Genomic DNA, 9651 nt, shown 5'->3' with positions numbered 1-9651 from the left:
CAGTCTAGGCAGGTTAGACTAATCTGCAAAGATTGAATCAATTCAGGCTCTGGCTTTTTGAATGTCTGTCCCTAGCCATAAAGTCTTACCAACCCTTGGTGCAAGGAAACAAGCTTCAGCCTGCTGTATTTGCATGAACTTGTCTTTGTGAGGTATCTCTCTGGCTGTGCCAGAGTAAGCAGCAGTTTCACTTTGTCTTGACAGTCTAAACACCTGTTTTTTCAAGGGGGGAGGTGAAAAAAGCCCTGACTCAGATTATTCAAAGACAAAAGCAAAATTTTCCTGTAAGTGTGACAGACACCAAAAGAGTGTTTGAAATTCCTTCAACCAAAGTGTTGGAGAAATACATTCTCAGGGTCAGTGTTAGCTCTGTGATTGGCTGTCTCTGTGCCTCTTCAGGGTTTCTAGAAGCATGTGAGTTCTTCTGCCATCTTGCAAAGAAGTTACAATTCTGTAATTTCCACTCCTGGGCAGGCCTCTTCCTACACAGTGCTCTTCTCTTGTGTGAGTTGTCTCATGGAAATTAAGAGGACTACTTGTGCAAGTAATGGTCTTCAGCATGTAGTGTTCCAGATTAGCCTTAGCAAAGGTTCTGTGCAAGGACAGCATCAATACTTCTTTGTATCTTCCAGGACAATAGCAGCTGTATTCTCCAGTCAGTCAAGGTCCCTTTGTGCTGTGTAGAGCAGCACAGAGCAACTTTAAAGCAGCCAGGTGGTGCTTGTGTGGAATTCCTCCTGTACAAGAAAACTGACTCAGGTTTCTCCATGCCCCTCCCCCATCAAGAGAAAGAGGGCATATTCCAGCTCTGAGGCATAGGAACAGTGAGGAGGAAGGAAGCCAGCTGGGAGAACAAAGCTCTGATGTATCTCATTGTTCAGCTGCTTCTCTGCATCTTTAGCTTATGCTGAGGCCAAATGGCTGAGCTCAGGAAGCCTCACCACTCAACATCTGAGTGAAGCTGGGACACAGGAGAATCAAGAACTGAAGAGTTAGATTACTGGGAGACAAATGTGAGTAGAGGACAACACAGAACTACCCAGTGCAGTGGACATGGCTCCCTGGCTGGTCTGGGCATGGACTGAGAAGGTTAAGAAATGATTTAGGCTGCAGCAGATGTAGAGCCTGCTGTCCTTTACCATGGTGCAGATTCCCTCAGCCTCAAAAGGGCAGCTCATCTTTGAGCTTTAATCCTTGTCTGTACACGTCCACTTTTTTTCTCCTGCTGGGTACCAACCTACTTGTCTCAAGTACTCTTCCACAGTGACCCCAGACCCCTTCTTTAATCTGTCTGCTGACTGGTGGTTCAGTTCAACACCTTATTGGTAAACAAGTTGTCACCCCCTTTACAGCTGTCTCTAGATAAGGGTCTGGGAACCCTTTATGGCTAAGCACAGACAGTCAAAAAGCCTGAGACTGAATCAGTTCAGTCTTCACAGGTTAGTTTAAGCTGCATATTGAACTGATAAGCAAGTGAACAGACATTCACTTTTGATTCCAGAAATGCAGCTACATGCCTGAAGTAGCCCAGGCCAGAAGTCAATGGGTGCTAGAGCATGCCTCCCTGCCCTGCTGCTTCAATCTGGAGGGGATCTGGGGGGCAGAAGTTCAATTAATTGATTTAACCTAAATCAATTAAGTCTGATACTATATCCATCCAGAGTTATCATAAACCAGTTTCAGCCATTTTGAAAACAGTTTATGTGCGCTCATCTTCTGTTGGGTGTCGCCGGGCACTAAGGTGTGCCTGCTCCTTTATGGGAAGAAACTGCCTAGGAGAGGGCCCTAGGAGTCAGGTAGGACCCCCACAGGTGCAGGTTGCCGTGGCAGCAGGCAAATGAGGGAATGAGCCTGCACTTGCACCCGGTCAGCTGACTGGAAGGAGGCAGGGCCCTGGGCAGGGGTAAGGCCCAGGGCTGGGACTAGAGGGTTAATTCTCTGGCAGCAGCCAAGGGGAAAGGACATCTCGTAGAGAAAGCTATTTGGAGATGTTTGACTGACTGTTCTGCTGCTGCTGCTAGGATTAAGGGGCTAAGTTAAGTACTTGTGGGTGGGAAGCATATTATACTGAGAGAGAAGCTTGCCTTCTAAAAAGGGATAGAGTGTGGATTCCAGAGTATTGTTGTGTCGTAGTCCAGGGGCTTGTATTTACATTGTTAGTTGTTTGAACCAGTGGACCAGGCTGAGGCTATTGGGGAGGAGGAGACCTCACTGGGGCACACTACAGTGTGGAGAGCCCAGTGCCAGAGGGTGCAGCACAGGGCTGCAGAGAGCTCAGCGCCAGTGAGGGTGCAGTGACAGGTCTGTGGAAAGCCCAGTGTCAGTGAGAGTGCACAGACAGAGCTTCCAGGAAGCCCAGCAGCAGTGAGGGCACACAGACAGGGCTTGCAGAGCACCCAGCACCAGTGAGGGCCTGCAGATAGGGCTTGCAGAGAGCCCAGCACCAGTGACGGCACACAGACAGGGCTTGCAGAGAGCCCAGCACCAGTGAGGGCCTGCAGATAGGGCTTGCAGAGAGCCCAGCACCAGTGACGGCACACAGACAGGGCTTGCAGAGAGCCCAGCACCAGTGAGGGCCTGCAGATAGGGCTTGCAGAGAGCCCAGCACCAGTGAGGGTGCAGCTACGAGAGCCCAGGGCCTAAGGCATGGAGCATGGTAAAGGGGAGGTTTTGGAGTCATGCATCTAGCCCATAAGGCTTGGGGGGTTGGGTATCGTAAGGCACCTCCTGAGTGTGAGACCCAGTAAGGGGTCCAACAACCCACAGGGTTTAAAGGAGTCTGTCAGGACTGTGACTGAGCAGCAACTCTAGGGCAGCCTTCCAATTCATCATGCCTACCTGGCTGGGGTCATTTGAGCCCAGTTTTCCTCCTGCCCAGGCCTGGGGTCGGACTTGAAGATCTACAAGGTCCCTTCCAACCCTACTTCTATGATTCTATGATCAGTTATACCTGCAAGATATAGGAGACGAGATTAGTAGGTGCCCATAGGGTGGAGCCAGCACGGTCATGGTGCCCTAGGGACATCACGGCCATCTCTGGGATGGCCATATCATGACATTGGGTTACAGATTTTAATCAGTTTTCAATCACTTATACCGGTTTATATTTAACTTCTGACCCTAGCCTATAAGCATAAATCAATTAAATGTTTCAATAGCCCTCTGAAATTGGATAAGTAAACTTAGCTTCATTTTATAAACAAAACAATGAGAAGATATGCTTTGTGGGCCCAAAGCCACAGGCTACTTAATACCTGCTGCAGTACCTAAATTCCCTCAAGTGCTACAGAAACATGTAAAAGTAGAGGGTGCTTCACACAGTGGGAAATGAGACAGAATTCCCTCTCATACAGGAAGTCAGTGGCTCAACCAGAAACCAGCTGAACAAAAACAACCCTGCAAACAGGGCCCTGCACTGCCCACACTTTCCCCTACCAGAAGAGAAGACAGGTAACAGCTGGTCACATTAGTCACATCCTCACTGAACTGCTTGGAGGGGCTCAGAAACATTGAAAGCACTTATGAAGCAGAATAGGAACAGGCTTGCTTACTGCCAGTGCTGTATCTTACTAATTTTTTGCACTTTATAGAAATAAGGCAGAGTTAAATTTCAATCTGGTAAAACCACTCTAATTTCTATGGGATTAATTTGACCTGGGAAAGTCTAAATGTTGGATGTTCTCCTTTCATTAAATGACTCCATTGTGTTGTCTACTTCTTTGCATAGTTTTAAGCATTAATGGTGTTTATTCAGGTTGGCGCTGAGTCCCGTTTCAAGACAAAAAAACCCATTGTTGCACAGTGACTGTATCCTAGCAACAACTCTATCTCCTACTGCCGAGTGTTAACAAGATAAAGCCAGATGCACCCATTTGGGGGTGGTAAAGGCATACTCCTGTTCCCACACCATCCCTCTGGTTCTAAAATATGATGTACAGCAAGACAGAGTGCTTTGATGGCTGGGCCCCTGATGAAACATTGCTACTATAGAAAATGAATAAGTGCATTGGGGTTTCAGTAGGTAGAGGCTTTGATGAAGTGTTGTCTGTTTTAAGCTCTATGATGACCAGTAAAAAACACACATGGTAAAATAAATCCATCTGCTACCCCCGTCTTAGCTTTGGTTTTACTGGATGTTTCTGTCAATCTACAGTGATATTAAATGTTTTCTGGAAACTTGACTCATCTTTAAATTCTTAAGAATGTGGTGTAGAAATCTTAGTTTCTGATCAAGAAGTAAAGGAAAAACAACTTTTTGTAGTTCTTCTTTAGGCTTTTTACTAATGTGTTGCTAATGAAGGGAGCTCTCACTTTCAAAGGCTTACGCATCTCTGATTCAATTAGTCTATAAGGTGCATCTCTACCTTGCCTTCTGCCCGATTTCAGACTAACACGGCAAACTACCTCTCTAGCTATCTCTGGTAAAGTATAGCTATGAGAATGTTTCTACCCTTTGGGCTGTCCTGGGACATCATGATTCAGATAGGGGCACCTAAATTGCCACTGTATTCTTTGTACAGTGGTATTTGAACAAGCTAAAAGAGTTGCTGATGCTGAGTACTTCACCACTTGTTTGTATGTGTGTTAGCTCTATGTACATGAGGCAAATATGACCAAGTTGAGGCAAGTTTGTGTGTTAGCTCTATGTACATGAGGTTTACACATGCAAATACCTGGAGTCCAAGTGGAAACAGTATATTTTGCAAGAAGGGTTTGCAACAATACCTAAAGCAACATATGAATATATCAGCTTTAGCTATTGCTTCTCTCGCTGTCTTGCTCTCTCTGGCCAACTCAGAATTAAAAACACATCTTGTGACGCAGGAAATCTTAGAAAGCATAACATTAGTGTAAAAATTATGAGATTTAAAAAAATAATAATAATATGGGTTCTTTCTTTTCTGTCTCTTTTTATTGTTTTCTTCTTTCTTGTTTGCCTTTCCTTGCCCCTTCAAGTTGTATTCAAGTTATATTTTCAAGCTTTTCTATGCACTTATAGGACTAGAAGTATTATCTTTAAATTATTTTTGTGATCACTTGACTTTTTCTAGCTACGGTTTGAAAAAAGTGAATCCTATTTCATGAGATTCAAAGTAAAACTTTGGTAGTAGTGATAATATTGTATTAATTTTTTTTCCAGCTAGGTTAAATTATATTTTATACTTCCACAGCATTTAAAACTTGATAACAGAAATAGAAGGATTTTATAACTTTGCTTTATTTTCTGATGTTGTATATGTTAGAAAACTATGTGAGAAGTCATCCAACTAGACTACCAGAACTGAGTAACTACCTCCCCTGATATTGGCACAGTATTTTTTTTGAACACAGATTAAACCCACTACCAATTGCTCATGCTGCATTGCAGTTCAGCTTCACTCCTGAAGTACAATACAATGCAAAATGAATATCTCAAAGGAGAGACAACAATATAGAGGAGAATGCTGGAATACTTTAATTCTAAAGTGTCCCATAATCTCTTTTGAATGATTTAGCATTTGTTATGGCAATAAATTTCATGATAACCAATCTGGGGGACACAGGCCAGAGGTAAATCTTAATTTTATGTCTAAACTTCTTTCTTTTATGCTTGCTGTTTATATAGAAACATCTGTAAAACTATTAGCTTTTCATTCTATATAACTGTAAATACAATAACTGAGTTACAGATCCCCCTTGCTGTATAATCCTTGAAACAGTTTCACTTGAGACACTTGGCCTACGAGCAATTTAAATGGACAGTTTCCAGGTCAGGCCGGACTCTCATGGAGCTGCAGCCAGCTGGGAAGCGCCCTGCCCCCATGGCCTGACTCAACCCAGCCCAGGCTGTCCCATCTGTGCCCATCCCCAGCAGCGCTCACTGCTGGCCCTGCTCAGCCCCAACCAGCTGCAGCTCTGTGACAGCCTGGCCTGGCGTGAATGGGCAGTGACCTGGCAGTGGCGTGGAGGTGAAGCTGCTGCAGCTGCAGGCAGGGACACTGGCAGCCAGTGTGTGGGATGTGCCCATGGCCGCCTGGCCTGGCTCAGAGGTGCCGGCAGACCCAGAGCCTGGCAACCACCCACCACAGGGGCTTGTGTGCCCACAGCTGCCACCGCTGCACCCCCTTCATGGTGCTTGCTCATCATCACAGGCCCTGTGCAGGGGGTGTGGCAGCAGCAGTGGCAGCTGCAGGTACATGAGCCCCTGCAGCAGGTGGTTGCCACACTCCAGGCCTGCTGGTGCCTCCAAGTTGGATCAGGCAGCTGCGGGCATGTCCCACATGGCCAGTCCAGCTGCCAAGGCACCCACCTGCAGTAGCATCACCTCCACGCTCCTGCCCAGCCAGCTGCTACCCATGCATGCCAGGCTGGACTGTCACTAACCCGCAGCTGGTTGGGAAGGGCCCTGCCCCCATGGCCCGGCCTGGACCAGCCCCACTATCCACCTGCCTAGCCCAGGGCTTAGCAGAGTCAGCTGCAGGCACTGCTGAGGGCAGGCACAATGGGACTAGCCCGGGGCCTGGGGGTAGGGCCCTTCCTCGCCAGGTGCAGCTCTATAACAGCTCGGCCCTGCCTGAGCATGGGGAGCCAGGAGGAATCCAAGTGCACAGCTCCAGTGGCCCCAGCCTGAGCCACAACCAGCTGGGAAGGGCCCTGCCCCTGCAGCCCAGCCCAAACTGGCCCCTCCACACCCACCTAAGCAATACCCATGGGCCAACCTGGCTCAGCCCTGCAGCCCTGGGCGAGGTGGGCAGATGGCGGGGGCATGCCAGTCAGCTCTGGCCACACCCCCCAGCCAGGAGAGTGGCCAGTAGGACAGAAATCCGAGTAGACCCTGGTTGGGGTCCCCATGCCCGTGCCCAAGATTGAAGACAGGGGAGTTTAATACCTGTCCCTGCCCCCGCTTCACCTGAGGCTGCTGCCCAGCCCGGCTCTGGCCCCTCCCCCTGCTGCATGAGTGGCCAGTGGGGTGGAAACCCAGGAGACCCTGGATGGGGTCCCTGTGTGGGTGCGGCAGAGGAGAGACAGGGGAGTTTAATCTTTCTCCCTCCCCGCTTCACCTGAGGCCCTGCCCTGGCCGGTATCTGGCCACAACCCCCCACCCTTGGGGACAAGCCTGGCAAGGGCTGCTTTCCCCTTCCCTCTCCTGGCACACTCTAGCTGGGGTCCCTGCAGGCCAGGTTGGGGATTTAAACCCCTCCCCAATCATACTTCGTGGCCTGCCAGGGCCTGGCCACCCCCCCAATCAGCTTCCCTCCAGCCCTCTGGCTGCTTCCAAAGGGAAAGGAGGGCTTTCTCTAGTGCCCCCCAGCTTCTAGCCTGAGCCACTGTAGGTAAGTGGCTGCATTTCCGGAATCAAAAGTGAATGTCTATTCACTTGCAAGTTGGTTCTATCTGTGCAGGTTAGACTAACCTGCAAAAATTGAATCCAGGTTTTTTGAATGTCTCTACTTTGCCCAGGAGACTGCTGAGAGTCACCCAGAGATAAATGATAAGGTATTCATTAAAATAAATATTAAAATGTTGCATTTGATTTATACTGTATTCCAGTGGGTTTTTAAAATGTAATAGTAACGTGCATTTGCCTTCCTGACGTAAAATCTACACACTGTAATCCATAAGAGATATATGCAAGCATGTAGGCACATTTGTGTTGTGTAGCAGGCATGTCATGTGATGAAACCTCCCAGAAAAGATTCAAACAGAGTTGGCAGCCCTAGATGGAGATACTATCAGACTTAATTGATTTAGGTCAAATTGGTTTATGGAACTTCTGTCCCAGCTCTCTTCCTCATTCAAGTTAACTCACAATCCCCCAAGATCCCAGGGTGCTTTGCAGCTCTGAGCTATGGTGTCTGCTCCAATGGAGCAGGGCTGGCCCTGTCCCTAGCTGTCACAGAGCTGAGGCAGTAAAGCCTCTGCTCCCCAACCTGCTTCCTGCCTGTCAGCCCAATGGGCTCAGGGCAGAAGAACAGACTCCCAGGACCCTGTAGCCTTGGGCAGTATAGGAAGGGGAGGAAAAGCCCTGGTAGAAGGAGCTTTTCTTCCCCCTGCTCTGTAGCCCAGAGAGCCAGGCTGGGATCAGCTCATGCCCACCCCCTCAATCCCCCAAGGTCTGGAATAGCCTGCCATCAGAGGTGGTTCAAGCACCTATTTTGAACGCCTTCAAGAGAAATGTGGATGTTTATCTTGCTGGGATCCTATGATCCCAGCTGACTTCCTGCCCCTGGGGCAGGGGGCTGGACTCAATGATCTTCTGAGGTCCCTTCCAGCCCTAATGTCTATGAAATCTCTGAGTGGGGCACAGGGTAGAAATGCACCACATCTGGCCTGGCACCAGACCCAGCTGGGTATGCCTGGCATGGGGGTGGGGAGACTCCACCGGGCGAGGGGGAGTCTCCACCAGGAGGGGCGAGGTTCGCGATTCCCCCAGCCCTTCCCCCTCCAGGTGAGGAGGGTATTTTGCCCAATTTTGCCTCAGGCTTTTTGAAGGAAAGGGGCCGCTTCAAGTGGAAAGGATGCTTCACCAGCATGCAGGGTGACAAGAAGAAGGGAAGCCCAGGTAAGCATTAATGTCCTGGGAGTAGGGGGCCACAACTGTCCTGGGAGTGGGAGAGAGGCTCGTACACCCTCAGGAGGCCTCAGGTACCTCTACACTAATGCTCATAGTATGGGGAGTAAACAGGAGGAACTGTGCCTCCTGATTGCGAGTAAGAACCCAGACTTAGTAGGGCTCACAGAAACCTGGTGGGATCCTACCTACAACTGGGTGGCAGGTATTTGGGGATACACCCTATATAGAAGAGGCAGGACAGAGAGGAAAGATGTGGGGGTTGCGCTCTATGTCAAAGAGCACTTCACATCATCAAGGATTAGCTTTGGGTTAGAGGAGGGTCGGGCAGAGACACTATGGGTCAAACTACAAGGGGTGTGTGGCAAAAGGTACCTTACAGTGGGTGTCTACTACAGACCACCCAACCAGGGGGAAGAGCTGGACCAAGACTTCTCCGGTCAGCTTATGGAGGCGGTTAGGTCAAAGGATGTTATTGTCATGGGTGACCTAAACTACCCAGACATTTGCTGGGAGGAGCAGGCAGCCAGGTCTGACCACTCGTGTAGGTTCCTGGCTGTATTACAGGACCTTCACCTTATCCAGGAAATGCACAGCCCCACTAGGGGTATCGCCTTGCTGGACCTGGTCCTGGCCACAGGGGATGACCTGATGAGGGGACTGCAGGTCCTTGACCACCTGGGCAATAGTGATCATCACCTGCTGGATTTCACTATCCAACACAGGGCATCAAGGGCTTACACCAAGGCTAAAGCCCTTGACTTCAGAAGGGCCACGTTCAATGAGCTTAGGAGACTAGTGGGGGAGGTATTGAGGACCCAGAAGGTAGAGGAGATTGGAGCCCACGAGGGATGGTTGTACCATAAGGGGGCGATCCTCCAGGCCCAAAGGATAACAATCCTTGAGAGAAGCAAGTGGGGTAAGAGTGCTCAGAAACCCCCTTGGCTCAGCAAGGGCATTTAGCAATGCCTGAGGACTAAAAGCGGGGTGTACAACCAGTAGAAGGGAGGAGCTATCACCAAGGAGGAGTACTCCTCCTCGGCCTGGGAGTGTAGGAGGGCTATTAGGAAGGCCAAGGCAGAGATGGAACTCAGGCTAGC

The 9651-nt window shown here is 49.2% G+C and overlaps 1 protein-coding gene across 1 annotated transcript in view; it reads left to right on the top strand.

The window, feature by feature from the left end:
- The first annotated feature begins 994 nt into the window (after positions 1-994).
- RNF19A (ring finger protein 19A, RBR E3 ubiquitin protein ligase) overlaps positions 995-9651 on the top strand; it is a 184782-nt gene continuing 176125 nt past the window's right edge. Inside the window, 1 exon segment of the mRNA XM_025210728.1 lies at positions 995-1013. The gene's annotated coding sequence lies outside the window, so the exon portion shown is untranslated.

This window comes from Alligator sinensis, unplaced genomic scaffold (genome assembly GCF_000455745.1).
Source record: "Alligator sinensis unplaced genomic scaffold, ASM45574v1 scaffold974_2, whole genome shotgun sequence".
Taxonomy (NCBI): Eukaryota; Metazoa; Chordata; order Crocodylia; family Alligatoridae; genus Alligator; species Alligator sinensis.
The sequence above is the reverse complement of the archived record's forward strand: the minus strand, read 5'-3'. Positions and strand labels throughout refer to the sequence as shown.